An 18115-nucleotide genomic window follows, 5' to 3' on the forward strand; every position below is an offset into this window, starting at 1 on the left:
AATAAATGTATTGTTTTATTCTGCAGAGTTACGCAACAGTAGAGCATCTTGCTCCATTTCTCTGTTTACTCAAGTATTGAGTGACAATGAAAATAGCTGCTATAGTAGTAGTTTAGGGGTTGGGAATACAATCAGGCCCCAGGCTTGGTTCCTGTAAATGAGAAGCTTGATGTCCTAAAACAAACAGATTGTCTTCTCTGAAGACACAAGGGCTGCCAAGACTCAGCAAGATCCAGCCACTGACCGTGAGGAGACCAGACCTCCCAGCCTCTCCCAGCCTACCCCCCTCCCTCCCTCCCTCTGCCTCAGCGGGCCTGTGGGGGGAGAGAGCCTGCTACCCTGGCTGCTCTGGAGGTGTGACCACCAAGGTTGAGGAGATCTCCCATCGGATCACGGTTCAGGGAGTTCAGCATGGCGTTGCTCAATGCAGCGCTGACTCTCAGGGCGGGGCCTGAAGCCTGGTCTGGTCACGGCGGTGGCAGGCCACTTAGGGACCACAACACTGCCTGGTCATCAGCTGACGGGTGATGTCGGTCAAGGAGCAGAGCACTTAAGAGCAGTTTTTGTTTGGTTTTCCCCCATCGGTTTAACCCCAAAGCTGTGGATAAGAGTAGGCATCATTGAGGGTCACACTAAACCTAGATCCTGTAGGCCTACTACCGTGAGGTTGACCCCAGGCCTGAGACTGTCACAAGACTGTCACAAGAACAACCTTCCAGACTGTTTCAAGACTAACCTTTGACCTCCCAGCAGGCCTCATAGGTCAAATTTTATCTTGGGAAGGAACGGGGACGGAAGTTCATCTTTTATGTGTGTTTGTTTTGATTGTATTCCCATGTGCCTACTTGAATACCCCCAGTAAAGACCAGATTATCACTATACTGTCATCTTGTCGCCCGATCAGATCCTACTATTGCTACTTCTGCTGATAACAAAGTCTGAGAAAGCTCTCGTGGGTGACGTCAGAGAGCAAGTCTGAAACAGAGATGTCTTTTGTGCGGTTACCGAACACCTCGGCTCCACCGGGCGTCCATGGGAGCCACGGCGGCCGTCGTCTTCTCCAGCGAGTGGGAGAGGGCGGCGGACGCCGGGGGCGGCGAACGCGACCGCGTCCCCGCGGAGGGACACACAATGGAGACGAGTGGGGACGGACGTCAGAGAGGAGACCTCCCAGTGGCCCCGGGGCCACAGGGCTCGCATGTCACACGACACAGCCGAGCGCAGGCCGCCGCGCTCTGAGGCAGGAGAGGCCCTCTTCACTGCAACTACACCCCTACCCCGCAGTCCTCTCCTCTGCCTTTCATCACCACAAAACCACTCCCTGGTGCTTCTCTCTCTTTTCTTTACCCCTCACTCCTTCTCTATTCTCTGTATTCACAACCACGAAAACATTACCTCTTTTGCCCCCCACCCCCCCCAGCCGCCCTGTCTCTTTCTATTCATCACAGCAGACTCGGTGAAATGGAAGGAGAAGAAGAAAGAATAGAAAATTGGAGGTTGGATGGTGTCCATGATTTTTTCTACTTTTACCTGGGTGAAATGTTGGCTGATGGCTAGAAGGGAAACAATGATACTGTATCCAACCCTGGAGGCATTAACTGTATTCACTTAGTGTTTGTGTGTGCGTGTGTTCGTGAATGAGGGTGTTTTTTGCAATGTTGGATACGAAAGAAGTTGGATACAAAATAAGCAATTTCACTGTGCTATTCTCTAAATGCAATCAACCAAGCCACAAGGAAAACTAGTGCGCACATACACACACACACACACACACACACACACACCAAAACACACACACACACACACACAAAGACTCTCACTCACACACTCACACAAGCACTGCCAAGCACAGCCAAGGTCCATCACTGCACGATGAAGTGGTGAAAGTAAACTAATGGGGTTTGGCTGATATGTGAAAAGCTGGAGGATTTAGAGAGTTTAAGGAGTATCCCACCGCAGATGTTACATAAGTTCTCTGGGCTTTGTCTTAGTTCCTGTCATGGCTGACAGTCCATGTCTGTAAGGGCCATGGTTGGATAACCCCTGAGAGTTCATGCCTTGTCCCCTCCTCAAAAAGCCGGGCTTATGTTACACAGGGGAGGTGTGGGGAATCAGACACCATTTTCAAAGAGTAATGGGTGTCCAAGAACATTAGGCCAAGGGGTTAATCCACCAAGACACAACCCCGGTTTCACCAAGTCAACTAGGGATGTACATACTGTTGTACACACACATGCGCATGCACGCACGCACACACACACACACACACACACACACACTGGGAGAGCTAGAAGGTAGAGCAATAGTGCTAACATTACCTGTTGATACCTGTGAGTTGATATCAGGCTCTGTTTACTCACTGCATCTCTCCCCTACTATCATTCTGTCACTTCCTGATAGTCTGTTCAATTTGGCTCATTTGGAAACATGAACACATGCTACTCCATAAGTTCTCGGAATCGCCCAGCGCAAATCAATTTTGTTTGAGTCCAAACTCCCATCTGTGTAATCAGACCAGAGCTGGAGTTATCCGTCATCTAAAGTATGGGAACTTTGGACAGGAGCACTGAACTGAAACATGTGGAGAGGCTGAGAGAGCAGAGGAATGAAGAGAAGGACTTGGCTACAGGGGTGGGGTCCTGTTCTGTTATGCACATTAAAGTGGCCAGGAGCTATGACCATGTCCTTCAGAGGGCCATTCTACACTGTACGTGACTTTACTGAGGCAGCACGGATACAGTCATGATTATATCATCACGGGGGGGGGGGGGTGGCCACCTGGGTAATATCACAGGAACAGTGTGCAGCTCTGCCTCTCCACCAGCAGTTGGCGAACCTTCCCCCGAGTAGCTGAATAATGATTGAGTTAATTGTATTTTCATCTTATTAGGGGCCAGGCAGCCACAGCTGCCGGAACCCTCTTGTATTTGCCAATATTCTGAATCTGAATCTTTTTCTTCTTCCTAGGAAGTCTGACTTCCCATGCATGAAAAATCACCAAAATTTTAACATGGGTCCAGACCTATGCCAGACGTCCTCCGCTGGCATTGGGGGCCAATAGTCTTGATGGTGGCGCTACAGCTGTCTAAGGTTTAAGCTCTCTAACCCACAACCTGTGGGGTTCTGGGAACTGCAGTCCCACAGCTAGCGGCCACTTTGTGGCACAGGCGGCCATTTTCGGTTGTGAGGGCCCCGGGTTGCCACAGTAAATGGTAAATGGACTGCACTTATATAGCGCTTTTCCACCTTAGCCTGTCACCAATAATATGACATCCACCCTCAATCTTCAACTTTCAGCAACACACCAAGATTCATTAGTTGCCTAGTTAGCAACAGCATTGCATGTATTTCGCTGTTGGCATTATTACATTAGTCATTTATCGGAAACTTTTATTCAAAGTAACTTACACATAATTGCATTTGACATAGGAAGTTAGTGTACTACTAGTCAGAACTCAAGTGCATCTCCTTTCTAACAAGTGACTAAGAGTAATTAAGAATAATCTAGTGCTTAAGGTAAAGTGCAAAAGTAAATAACAAAAAAAAACAATAGGTGCTTAAGAGGGACAATCCTTGTAGTACTTCTTGAAGAGGTGAGTTTTGAGCCTATGGCGAAATATGAGCAGTCCTGATGTTAGTGGGCAGTTCACTGTGTGGCCAGGACAGAAAAGAGCTGTGACCATATCACAACCTCAAACCTTGTTCCATCTCCTAACTGTAGCAGTTTACAGGAGAACATATGCCTGCACCAGTTTGTGTATATATGTGTAAACCTAGACCTTCATATATTTGTCATTTGTCTCCTTCCTCTTCTTTCTCCACCGGCCCCGGACCAGTGCTGCGCAGCAGCTATCATTTTTATTAGGTTTTATCTTCCATCTTATTTTCCCTGTTTTTATGTTTATTTGATGTTGTAAAGCACTTTGAGCTGATTTTTTGTATGAAAGGTGCTATACAAATAAAATGTATTATTAATTACTGTAAAACCCACAGGCCTGCATTGGAAATCAAATGGCAACCCTTTTCAGGTTCTTCCCTCTCTTATCCTGAGATTCTACCAGCCTTTGAACATACACTCCTCTCATAACTGTGCTATTCATTGGCACATTTGCACTCATCTACCCTTGTCGTGTACTTTGCCCCAGTACAACAGGGCTCTGTGAGTATACATTACATAAGACAGAGGCTATAAAAGTTTTACAAAATGACTCAAAGTTTAACAGAGTCCTGGGAATATCAGGAGTGCAGTAGAGCAGTGTGCCAGTGACTTTTCTCATAACAATGCATATCCCCCCCGAGATTCCCCCCTCACATACTTAATAACAGGTCTTGAGTTGAGACTGAGCTGTGTGGTGGAGGAGACATTAATATTATGGGAATGGTCTCCTTCCCCAGCTCTCTTATTGGAACCAGGCCTTGGCTATGTCCTCCACCCTCTGACTCCCCCACAAAACCTCCTAAGAGACCCCCGAACCCAACTCTCCCCTCTGAGCCCCTGCTACCACCCCCCACCGCGTCCCCGGCCATCTGAACAACAAAGCCATGCAACTGAAGCCTGTGGCCTGCAGTGTCTCACTCCAGGCATCTCTGTCAGGAAGCCACATGAGAGAGAGAGAGAGAGAGAGACACTGTCACAGAGAGGGCTCTTATGGCTGAAAGAGAAGCCACCCCTTTCTCTGCTCCCCTGCCTGGAGAGGGTTCCCACTCAAACCCCCAGGTCATCATTTCTTCACCACTACTGCTCTCTCTCTTTTTCTCACTCTCTCTCTTTTTCTCACTCTCTCTCTATCTCTCTCTCTCTCCCTCTTCTCCCTCCATCTTCCATCTACGGTCTGTTACGATGATGAAAACCAACCATGTTGAGCTCAATCACAATCACAAGCCTCCATACAGTTTCTGGACCCCAACCACCTCCGACCACGGCTCCGTTGCATATGGTTACTGTGGGGTTCAAAGAGAAAGAAATAACTTCCTCAAGAGAATCGAGTGGAGAAACACCAATCCAGAGGACGACACTTGCATCTGATTAGTATTGAGACCTGTTTATAGAAGTGCTTCACCAGCCTCATCCGCATTCATGTACTGACACATTTATCCAAGGTGCTCACTAACAGAATCTCTGAGCTGTTGGCAACCCGTCTCTTCCATCTAATCTTTTCACCTCATTGTCAAAAACGTTGGACCAGAGCACACCTGCGGCCTACAAAAGGTCAAAGTGTGTTATGGTGTCTCATGGGGCCCACAGAAAACAATGAGAGGGAAAATATGGGTAATCTTCAGAGACCAGAGCTGTGAGCTGAGCTTGCCCTTTGACCTTAGGACATGCACACGGCTCAACACTGACCTTTTAACGCTCTGTGGCCAGCTGAACCAAAACAGCCAGTCAGTTCTCTGTTCCTGTGAAAGCTTGTGGTAAAGGGAAACAGGAATCTAATAACCAAGCCTATAATTCAATCTGATGTTGTCTTTTCTCTATAACTGTAGACACTTGAAGAAGATATGGTTCTCATTAAAATCTTCAGGGCAGAGGGGCTAAAGACAGAGAGACGTTAAACTTTGTTTTTTTTTTCCTTTTCCCCTGTGTTTCGGTGTCTCTCTCTCTGCGGGGTTAAGTTGCATCCTGGGAAATTCAGTAAATGCCAGCCCTTCTCTCTGATTAGAGCAGGCCACTTGGCTCTGATGCGGCCGGCCAGTTAATTGGTTGATTCTCGGATCCTGGAGCAGCTCCAGATAGTGTTATGTGTCTGCAATTAAACTCACTGGCTACACAGAAGATCAGCCCCCTGCCCTCTGTCTCTCTCTCTTTCCCTCTCTCTCTTCTTGTGTGTGTAGGACAGAAAGAAAAAACCGAGAGAGAGAAAGAGAGAAGCACAAGAGAGACAGGGGGAGGGGGGAGAGAGAAATGAAAGAAGAGGGAAGGAGGTTCTGAGGTTGTACAGTATTTGCTCTACCTCTTGCACACTTTAGGCGTACAGTATTTGCAATCAAGGCATGCTAAGGAACCTACTCCTTTACACATCCATCTGCACTCTTGTATACTGTACTTGGATTTCTGTATATTTTGTATCTGTTGTAAATGTGTACAGTATCTAGTCTGGATTGTGTTACTTTTTAATGCTGTAATGGTACAATTTCCTCCCGGGGATCAATAAAGTACAGTACAGTACCTGCTACATACTAATGTACCTCTTCACTTCACACTCCAGTTATGACTAATGGAGTCAACATTTTGACTCATTCATGTCATTAGTTAATCTGCGGCACCGGCAGTCATTCAGTCGCTTGAGAAGCTCGTGGCTGTGACAGGGTAAGCAACAGGAAAAGAGAGGTTATTTCTCTCACCGTATATTTTTGTACCGAACATGTGAGAGGAATGGAAACATTTGTTGGAATCATGTAATTTGGACTGCATCATCCCTAAAAGAAATGTTTGAACACTGAGTACTGTCTACTCTGGCTGGGTTTCCAACACTGACTCACAGCAATGCTAATTGGAACCAAACCTGCTGCGGCTGGGACCTGTTTGTGAAACTGGTACCAGGCCAGGGAGAGAGAGGGCCAGGCTTTACCACTCCATCAAGAGCATTAACTTGCAATTATTAGATGTCACTCCCTGGCATGTCACTTCCCCCTGCCGCTGAGGGCCTTGTAGCCAGCCGTGTCTCCTCCCCACATGTGGGAATCATCTTAGGCCCTAAGGCCATGAGTCCATAGGGCTGGAGAGACGTGACTGGGCCCTGGTCAGAACTCAGCTCCCCACGCTCTGGACCAGCACATAGCAAGGTTAGGACAAGGGCATGCGTGTGTGTAGTTAATCAAAGGAAGAATAAGCTAGCTATGTTCCACAATGGCCACACTCCTTTCTGGAGGGAGAGCGGAAAGGACAGGAAGTCTGCAGTTGAGGTTGTGTGTGTGTGTGTGTGTGTGTGTGTGTGTGTGTGTGTGTGTGTGTGTGTGTGTGTGTGTGTGTGTGTGTGTGTACGGATGTCTGCATTACAACACACTCCATCTCCAGGGCTGAGCTGTCTCTAATCTCTATAGGCTCAACGAGGGGGCCGCTATTACAGGAAACTCCCGCACATTCCCGCTCCCCAGTAAAACTGGGCGATTGGGAACGACAGCTGATTCCTGGAACCGGTCTGCCCATCAAAACTTTTATGATTAACAAACCGCTTGAGGAGTGCAGATCCAGTTTGTGTAAAGTAGGGTGTTTTCACTGGTCTCCCACAGTTAGGAAACTAACTGGGCCTTGTGTTTGCATCTACGCTGCAAACACAGCCTGGACAACTCAGTCTAGATGTGAGTAGGAGGACCAGTTTGATCCGTCTCCAAGTGGGAAACAAGTCTGAGAGAATTAAACTGAATGAAGGTTTGTGGAAGTGTGCAGGATCTGAGCCTGCTGTCATTTGATACAGACTTGACGATGGAATCAAATACTAAAATGGCGTGTAGTTTCTCAGCATTCAGGAGGGACGTACTGTGCTTCTAACCTGTTGCTTTGTCTCCCCTCCGCTGGCCAGCAGAATCATCCCAGGGGAGAGTGGATGATTTGTGCTGGTTAGATGTGCTGGTTAGATGTACTGGTTAGATGTACTGGTTAGATGTGCTGGTTAGATGTACTGGTTAGATGTGCTGGTTAGATGTACTGGTTAGATGTACTGGTTAGATGTACTGGTTAGATGTACTGGTTAGATGTACTGGCTAGATGTACTGGTCTGGTTAGATGTGCTGGTTAGATGTGCTGGTTAGATGTGCTGGTTAGATGTGCTAGTTTGGTGTGCTGTTTAGATGTGCTGGTTAGATGTGCTGGTAAGATGTGCTGGTTAGGTGTACTGGTCTAGATGTGCTGGATTCGGTGTGCTAGGCATGAGATGTGTCCTGAACTATGTAAATCCACAGGAATCTCATTGAGCTGTCAGTGCAGATACAGGCTCAGGGCCAGGGGCCAATTCTGTGCTTGTCTCCAGACCTGTCAAAACAAGATACACACACACACACACGGTGCACACGCATATCATGAACGTTTTGCATATGATGTTGGTCATTTGCCTGAATACTGATTCATTGATATGAGGAACCACGCGAACACACACACACACACACACACACACACACACACACACACACACACACACACACACACACACACACACACACACACACACACACACACACACACACACACACACACACCGATTTATATCTCCAAAACATCCTCAATGTGGTTTCCTCCATTACATTTTTATCAATTTGACATTTTAAGACATCTTTTTCCCTCCTCCAGAAACGTGGATGTTATAAAAGAGCTATTGTATTATGTGACGTCAAATGGCAGAGCAGGAAGGATAGAAATAACACCAGGAATACATGCAGGATATCTTCATATTGTGCATTATGCCTGGGAATTTGTTCCCTCACCATTCATTCAGGTTTTTTTTTTCTTCACGAAAAGAACGTTTTACATTTTCAACCGGCAGAAATCTGATGTTTGAACTCTACACTTGTTGAAGTCACTAAAATCCGAGATAAGAAATGGTGAAAGCGCAGCTAGGGTCACGTTACCCATGGATTCAGGTTTGACATAGCACTTCAAATTTTACTGCTACATCATACTGTAGTTGTATTTTTCTTTAACCTTGCTATCTTGGTACATCAGAGGGTGTTAATGATTTGTGGAGGCTGTCTGTGTCTGTGAGGCAGGTGTGTGTGTGTGTGTGTGTGTGTGTGTGTGTGTGTGTGTGTGTGTGTGTGTGTTTGGGGGGGGGAGGGGGGGGGTGTAATTGGGGCATGGCAGGCTATAGAGGGAAATGACAGGCCTCGTATACCAGGCCACAGCAGCCCTGCACTTTGAGACTGTTCTCCTACTATCATTTACAGCCCTTTGTAATCAGGCTTAGCTGCCTTAGGTGTGGTGACACACTGATGGAGTTGTGATCATTCCTATTGTTTGTTTCTCAGATCTCCTCCTCTAGACACCTGTGTGACCTCACAGACGCTGGGAGGTGTAGTGGAAAAACTCTGTTTGGCTTTTGCCCTGTCCCCATGTTTGGTTTTGTGGGGGAGGGAATAATGAACAGTACAGTAATGGTGTGTGTGTTTGTGCGTATGACGTGTGCGTGTGTGTGTGTGTGTGTGTGTGTGTGTGTGTGTGTGTGCGTGTGTGTGTGTGTGTGTGTGTGTGTGTGTGCGTTAGTGTGTGTGTGTGTGTAACACAAGAGTGAAATAGATGCAGCTAAGACCGGTGTTGTACATACTCAGTGTAAACTATAAACTAGGGATGCACCGAGACATCATTATCTGTATCTGTTCAACCAATAAAATTATCTGTATCTGTATTCAGATAGAAATCGTAAGTGGGCATGGTTTATACCGGAAGTTGTGTTAAATTGTATTTTCTGACCTAGTATTGGCAATGCAATGCAATTTTTGAGCATTCAAAGCATCAAATTTTGTTAATATTTGCAAATTTAGTTCTGAAATATTTCAGATCCTCATACTGTACTTTACGTCTCTGGTGTAAAGAAAAAGGACAGGGTGTCATAAATTTTGCCACAAAGTTCAACCACTGACCTGGCACTGTAGCTCAAAAAAATTAAGACAACTTTTTTGGACAGCCATTGTGTGTACAGTAGACTACACAATACTTTCTTTAGTTCTTGGACTACACCCCACAATGGCAGACATGTTAGCCTACCAAATGGCTAGATCACCTCACCACTCTATGGATGAAATTAACAGATATGCTAGCCTATAATTAAAAGCTACAGATTCTAAGACTCTAACTACAGATTCTAACTGTGACTCCAGAGGCAAGGGAGATGTTGAGTACTCAATTACCTGTCTGTCATTGTCTCTCACCTTCTCTCTCAATATTTATCCTGCAGTCCTGTAGGGATGTTAACAGTTAACCATTTTACCGATAACCACTGATAATAATTCTAACCCATTAATCTTATCAGTTAAAATGGTCAATTTTTGAATTTACGTGCATAGCCCATCAACTGGTATGTGGGGGAAAACAACTCTTAAATCGAACAGTAGAGGGCGCTGTGCTAACCTTTCAGATGCTAGCTGTCACATGACGTTAGCTCTCACAGAATCAGACAACAAGATGAAGTGAGCAAAACAGAGTTTGGACATAAATGAAGTGTGCTGCAAAATGTGCAATTCTGTCTTAAAACTTAGTACTATGACAATGCAGGCAGTACCACGTACGTAGTAAACATCCACAAGCCACATTTTGTCTCAGACTGAATATAGCCTATTTTTGAAGTTATTGTCTAGTTGAAAATAATGTTACTGTTATCTAGCATTATGACCCTAGCCATGTTTTTTTCCCACAACTTTACTGCAATGGATATAAAGTCTGCCGGTGGAACGCACTTTCAAATCCCTACCTACCAAAACAGAATAACCAGCTAACTTTAGCTGAATTTGGTGAGTGAAAATGTGGCCTTCTTACTGCCTCGCAGTAGCCATTGCCAGTGGTCTCTTATCAGATTAGTGCGTCATCTCCTGTGATTCACTCACCAACATAGCAATATGCTAATGCGACACATGTCGCATGACACACGTTTTTCCCCCTGAATAATAACGAGTAACTTCCGATAGAAAAAATATGTTTCCATCACATTATTTGTGCCTTTCCAAATAACGTATCTGTATTCGGGACCATCCCTACTATAAACTATAAACACTGCACACTTAGCTTGCGCCTTAGACAGTCAATATAATTCAAAGACCAAGTTCTGTCTATAAAAATTACTGAAAATGAGGGAATACGTCATCTATGGGCCATGTGTGCAGGACACATTTTTACATCCAAACACTGAAATATGTGTCTCCTTAATGTTCTGGAAATGAAATGGTCTGACATGATTTAGTGCAATAGCATTACCAGGACCTCCCAGGATAACATGGAGTAACTGAAAGAGAAGGAAAGGATGTTCAGTTGTTTTCACATAGTCATTCTGCTCTCTTTCATTCAAACCCACATGACACCTCGCGTTGCTACAGTTATGTACCACAATGACCACACTCAGCAGTAGAGGTTGTGTGTGTTTGTGTGTCTGCGTGCGTGCATGCGTGTGTATGTACACAATGGCACAGTGTTTGACTCTTGACACAAGCCCTGCCATTTTGAACACTGGATGGGTGAAAACTCAATAGCACTGAAGTGCAGAAAAAAAAAATATTTGAAAAATTAAAAAAAATCTGGCGGTCATCAGGGTTCATTAGATGCTGCTTCACGAAACTCCCATCATGGCTATATTACAGATATGGCAGTTTGACAGACAAGCTGACAAGTATGTCAAGTTGATGTATAGGGAGAGATGTATTGTGAAATCAGTGTTTAGTTTAGTTTGGCAAGCCCTGGGCTGGCCACAGTGCAAGGTCCACTGTCTGGCTCAGAGGGGTGAGACTGCCAAGATGTGTGTGAGAGATAAAGAGAGAACGAGAGAGAGAGAGAGAGAGAGAGAGAGAGAGAGAGAGAGAGAGAAAGAAAGAAAGAGAGAGAGAGAGAGAGAGAGAGAGATAGAGAAAGAGTCTAGGAAAAACTCCCCAGTCTGTCTCCTGTCAGACAGAACACTCACTCCCTCCATCATCTTGATGAATGATGGCCCAATACAATACCAATCAGAACACCATAATTACAACAAAAAAATCCCCTCCTTCCTTTCACTGTTTGGCAACAATTTGGTTAAGACTCATTTCCCAGAAACTCTGCTCTTCCCTGAGAAAACAGAGGAAATATTCAAGGAGGTACTGGCTTGGTTTATACTGCAGCATGCTTCCACTGTACTTCAACATCTCTGTGGCCTTGAATGGCCTGGAAGAGTAACTAGAGCACCAAATTCCTCACCCATTTAGGTGTGACTATCTCCCAAAAAAGGCGACCATGACCCCAAACCCTGCCTGGACAATCAGCTTTACAACCACAGGGATGGGCGAGGCAGGCGACCACATTCCCGCCTCGTAGTTTGTCAATTCCAGTCTCAGCCTGTGGAGCGTGATGAGACAGGACTGAGGGTGAAACTGGATGACGGCAACAGAATATCACCTCTCCATCCAGCCATCCAGTGACCTCAAGTCCCCGGCGGGCGTCCAGATATCCCATAGCTCCCAGAACATGAGACCCTATAGACACATAAGGCACTATCTTATAATCTATTTTATACTATAGAGTGGAGGGGACAATAGGATTCTCCCGCCTGGACTACTGCAACTCCCTCCTCGCGGGGGCACCGGCGTCAGCCATTAAACCTCTGGAACTTGTCCAGAAAGCTGCTGCTCGCCTGGTGTTCAACCACCCCAAGTTCTCCCACACAACTTCCCTTCTCCGTTCCCTACACTGGCTCCCTGTAGCGGCTCGCATCCAGTTTAAAACTCTGGCGCTAACCTACAGGGCAATGAAAGGAACAGCCCCCTCCTACCTCCAGGCCATGGTCAAACCCTACATCCCCTCCCGACCACTACGCTCTGCTACCTCAGGGCGACTGGTTGCCCCGTCACTCCGAGGCTCCTGCGGTCGATCGACACGGTCACGGCTCTTCTCTGTCCTGGCCCCGCAGTGGTGGAATGAGCTGCCCACTGATGTCAGGACAGCAGAGTCGCTGCCCATCTTTCGTCGCAGGCTCAAAACTCATCTCTTCAAGAAGTACTACAACAATCCTCCCACCTAAGCACTTATTATATTATATTGCACTGTACTTTAGATTGTGATTCTTGCACTTTGCTTCAGCACTAGATTATGCTCTTAGTCACTTGTTTGTTTTAGAAAGAAGATGCACTTGTGAGTTCTGGCAAGTAGTAGTACATTGGCTCTTCCTACGTTAAATGCAATTATTGTTAGTCGCTTTGGATAAAAGCGTCTGCTAAATGACTGTAATGTAATGTAATGTAATGTAATAGGACTGTGTTACAGTCAGGATACAATGCAGTTAAACTGAACCTGAAACTTAAGATACAGTATATGACCCCATATAACACAGCGCTCCAACAATGAGAGAAATGGCTGTGCACTTAGAAGGGGTCAAGCACAAAAGTTGCACTATGTCAGATTACAATAATCAGATAACCGTTATGTCATTCAAGTCAGGAGACCAGCCGGTATCCGAGCCAAGAGTGACATCATCACAGACACAGACCATAAAGAACTATAGAAACATCATAATTTCCTCAAAGATCTGAGTGTTTTGCACCACAGAGCTGAGAAGAGCTTCACTATAAAATCTTTAGCATAATACCCCCTGCGATCTCTACCTTTCAACAGCTCTATAAATACGTTATCAGTGTGTGTAAACAAGCGCGTCCTTCATAAATGTCTGCCCTGAACACCTTTGACCTGCTTAATCTGCTTGCACCAGTATCTGAAGCAAAGCACGGAGGAAAGAGAGAGAGAGAGAGAGAGAGAGAGAGAAAGAGAGAGAGGGGATATTGCGTGACCCAGGGCTATTTCTGGTTATTGGATATTTACCCTTGCTATGAGCTGATAGGCTTTTATGAGAAAAAGCCACCACATCAACTCTGAGCCAGACCCAATATTGTTTTTCATTTCTTCATATTCCTCTCAAATGTGTTTGGACATCCCTCTTGCATCAGTTCTAGGCTGAGGTGTTTGCCAACTCGGGTTACAACATACAGAGATGTGCACACAATTATTGTATCTACTGTAGTATGAGCGTACTGCACACTAGCTAGATTTCAAACTAGCTAGATCAGCTAGTTTGAGGTTAACAAGTAGAACAACTTTTTTAGAAAAGTAATTTTACAACCTGCTCATGTATTCGCTGCCATTGTACAGAAAAGGTACCCATTTGAAATGTTTCATTATAACGTAAAACATCTTGACACTTTGTTATGAGTAGCCTAATTATCCTTTCCAGATGTAGAGCAACTCTAGAAGATACCCATGAGTACTATGGTTTTGGCTGTGACACAGGAACAATGTGGCTTATGTAACACAGCTGACCCTGATCCAAACATCTGGTCACTGGGTTTAGGTGATCAGTCACGGACGGCAGTCACGAATGTGCAGGTGAGAGAGCTGCCCCGGCCGTCCCACAGACTCGACCAATCCGCCTGAGAGAGGCTCAACTCTCCCCTCTGTCCTCTAAAGATGTTAGAGAGATCAAGAGTGAAGGAGAAGGGAAGCTGGGACGGCCCAGTCCAGTCGGGCTCTCCCAGAATGCATTTCTGTGTGGAATGCAGGGGTCGTGGCCCTATTTCATCAGCTCACTAAATCTTCCCGGGAGCTCTGAGGGCTTGTATACTGCTGCTCTCTGGGAGACAGAGGAGCGAAAAGGACTACAGTACGTGTGACCCCCCTCCCCCTACCCTTCCTCTGCTCTTCTTCCCTCCTTCTTTCCTCCTCTCTCTCTCTCTCTCTCTCTCTCTCTCCCTGCCTGCCCAGCACGGGAAGCACATTGCCAACACATGGACGGCTTCCTCAGATTACAGCTGTGAAAAATGGTTTAGTCACACCGGCGAGTGCCCCCACAACATTCCTGAGACATGACAGTGCATTTTCTCCCCACTCACTCTTAACAACTCTCTCTCTCTCACTCTCTCTCTATCTCAACAACTCTCTCACTCTCTAGCTCTCTCTCTCTCTCTCTCTCTCTCTCTCTCTCTCTCTCTCACTCTCACTCTCTCTCTGTGCTTAACTCTTAACTGCACTCCCAAGGCCTCTTTTTCAGTTTCTCCTTCCCGCTCTTTTTACATGGCCGGTTCTTCCCTCTATTGCACCATACTCCTCTATCTCCAATAAATTCCCTCCTTTTCACTTACACTGTGAAATACCAGGCCTCTTACACACAGCTACTCTGGTGCCTCACTCACTGCCTGCAGGAGTGGGAACAGTACAACATGTGAGTTTGTGTGTGTGTGTGTGTGTGTGTGTGTGTGTGTGTGTGTGTGTGTGTGTGTGTGTGCGTGCGTGCGTGCATGTGTGCGTGAGGGGAGGGGGTGCGTGTTCGTACATGTGTGTTTTAGTATGCATGAGTGTGGACTGAAGTATGAGCAGGGGGAGAGGCTCGAACTATGGGGCTTGATGGAGGACAGTGTGAAGTGTGCGAGTGCTGAGGAAGGGGGAGTGGGCGTACAAATCTAAACACGAGTGGTCAGAGACATGCTACGCATGTTTACGTACCACAAATTGACTTAGCTGGTGGAAAATACAATCCGTCGAAGAACTGTCTCTGTGGTGGTTATTTATTTTCTCGAACATTCAAATTGTTACATGCGTCTTCCTCTTGGGGGAAAGCTCTTGTTTTTGGTTGAGTGGTCTGAGCTTAAGTAAACATAGCCAATAGTGACATGGACCACACATCTCCAGATGTGTCTGTTCGTCTGAGGCCTGTCAGGCCTGCCAGCTGCGGAGGGGCCTCTCCTTGTGCAAACATTGCTTTTGTACAGCATTCAATGTCATCGCCCGACATTAAGAAAGCTCCTTATTAAGACTTGACACCAAGAAAAACTTCCTTGCATAATAGCTTAACAGGCTCTTTCCTGCCTTTCAATCATCTCAACTTAATTTGTGGGAAAACGAAAACACCCACAAGGACGGACTGTCTCAAAGACCAGCCATTGCTTTGCGCCCTGATTCTGTAAACATGGCTTAGAACTTCGATCAATCATGGATTTGAATGGATAGGTCTTATCTACCACAGGCCTCTTGTGAAATAACATACCATACTGTATGAACTCCAATAAATCATAGATGTGCTCTTCAAACAGATACCCCACCCTTATCTGTCTTCCCTCTCTCTCCTTCACATCTCCCATCAAACACGTCCTGACTTTAATCCACCATAACAATAACAGAACTTGGGAGGGGATAATGAGTTGCAGCATGGCAAGAAACGTTTTCACATTAGAAACCACAATCCACTTTGTATTGCAAAACACCACCATGTCAACGGAGTTAAGTGTCCAACACTCCTTGACAAGGTCTCTGGACTCTCCTGGAGAAAAACATGCTAGGGGGAAGATTACCATGGGAGATTGGGAACTGTTAAGGGAGGAGAAGAGAGAGAGAGAGAGAGAGAGAGAGAGAGAGAGAGAGAAAGAGATACATAAATACATTTGTAAATGTTACACTTATTAATTTACACTCACTTACTTTTTATACTCACCACATTTATTTTTTTATTTTGGGGGATTGATATGATTATTTGTGATGCTTGCTTTGGCAATGTAAATGTATGTATTTATGTTTAAAGCCCTTTGAATTGAATTGAGAAAGAGAGAGAGAGAGAGAGAGAGAGAGAGAGAGAGAGAGAGAGAGAGAGAGAGAGAGAGAATTCCACAAATGGGTAAAACTGGATACTGCTCTCCAGAAATCTGGACTGAAGCTTAAGGAAACACAACTGGATACAAGGGAGTACACAGGTAGCAATATTTATTGTCACTTTTTACAACTGTGTCCTTTATACATCTCCTTCATGTACACACTGAAATTAAGTACTGTAGTACAGTAAGTGGCCAAATTCCATGAGCCTCACTGGAAACAAAATTCCATTCACTGAACGATCGCATTGTGAACCACTGTTGTGTCGACATTCCAAACACATTTTCCTGATCTTCTTGTGGTGAGACTCATGTATCCATCTTACTACAGCAGCTCATAGTTCTTACCTGCACTGAAGGAGAGACTTCTAATACTACAATTAAATAATGCAATTGGGAAATCAATCACACAAATCCATATATACAGTAACAGCTTTCCCTGGAAGCCTGTTTTTGTGACTCATTGCCCAGTATAACCAGACTTTACACCACAATGGCAAGTCAAACAGCAATCATTTTTGTGTGGCTATTAACTAAAACAGTTAATTAATTACTTTGGACCCTTCTATCACGCTTCTTTCCCAGCAGTCAATACATTTAATTTTACATCAACATCCTCTTATGACATTTCAACTGCTCTATAATTTCCAAGATAACACATTGGCCTACAATAGGGCTACAGTACTAATGCCAGACACATGAGGGAAACATTGTGTGAATGTTTCAACCCTCTTCACTCAGTAACCATTGCCCTCTCCAGAGTCACTTGGGGAGAGGTATTGAAAAGGCAGTGGAAAAAGGAAATAGCATGTTACATGAGATATTTCCTTAGGCCTCAAGCAAACCAACACTACACACAGCTTCCTCCGTGTCTTGGAGATGTAAACATCTGTGGTTTTTAAGTGTTCATTTTTCACCCAGTTACTATCATTTCTTATCACTTTAAAGTGCTGAGTCAGACATTCCTTGTGCATTGGACAGCTACTGTCTCTTGATAGCATATTTACCGGTAGATTGTTTCAGAGGGAAGAAAAGAAACCACTAGCCTAACATTAGCACAGCCAGCTATGGCGCAAGGCCACATGCACTGACTGAACTAACGTGGAGAGGCAAGAATACACATAAGCTGTCCTTCCCCCGGGATTGAATAATTCAATGATTCTGAGGAAACCATATTCTGGTAATAGCTTGTCAACAGAACTATGGGAGCGATGGGAAGTATGTGCATGTTCTTCTACACAATGGGGATTCAAATCAATAACCCAAAGGCTGAGGACAAAAATGAGCTGACCGATGCAACTCTGTGGTGGACAGCAATCCAATATGGCAGCATCTCTCTCTGTCACACACTCTGTCCTCTCTTTCTCTCCCCTCTCCTTCATTTTTTTTTCCTTTTCTCTGAGATGTATTTGAAGTTGAACCCACAACAAGGGATGGTCCACTAACCTCTGATAGGTCTGGAGGTCACAGTGAGGCTTTGTGAAATTAGGAATATATTTCCAGGTAGCCAAGGCTGAGTGTGTGTGTGTGCGTGTGTGTGCGTGTGTGTGTGTGTGTGTGTGAGCGCGCGTGCGCCCGCGTGTGTGTTGTGAGTGCCTGTGTTTAGCAGCTTGTTTCAAATCAGTGGGAGCAATAGCCTACTGTCGATTGCCAATATAATTTTAAGGAATATAGCCTATCAGTATGGGAGATACATTGTAAACAGCATGTGGATTCTACTGTGTATTGTAGACTTTTATTTCAGGGGGCAAAAATATCCTGCAAAATTATTTATCTGTGGCTTTGTGCCGTTTACTTTCGAGTTTCGAGTGTCTTCTGCACCTAT

This window comes from Borostomias antarcticus (assembly GCF_949987555.1).
Source record: "Borostomias antarcticus genome assembly, chromosome: 6".
Classification (NCBI taxonomy): domain Eukaryota; kingdom Metazoa; phylum Chordata; class Actinopteri; order Stomiiformes; family Stomiidae; genus Borostomias; species Borostomias antarcticus.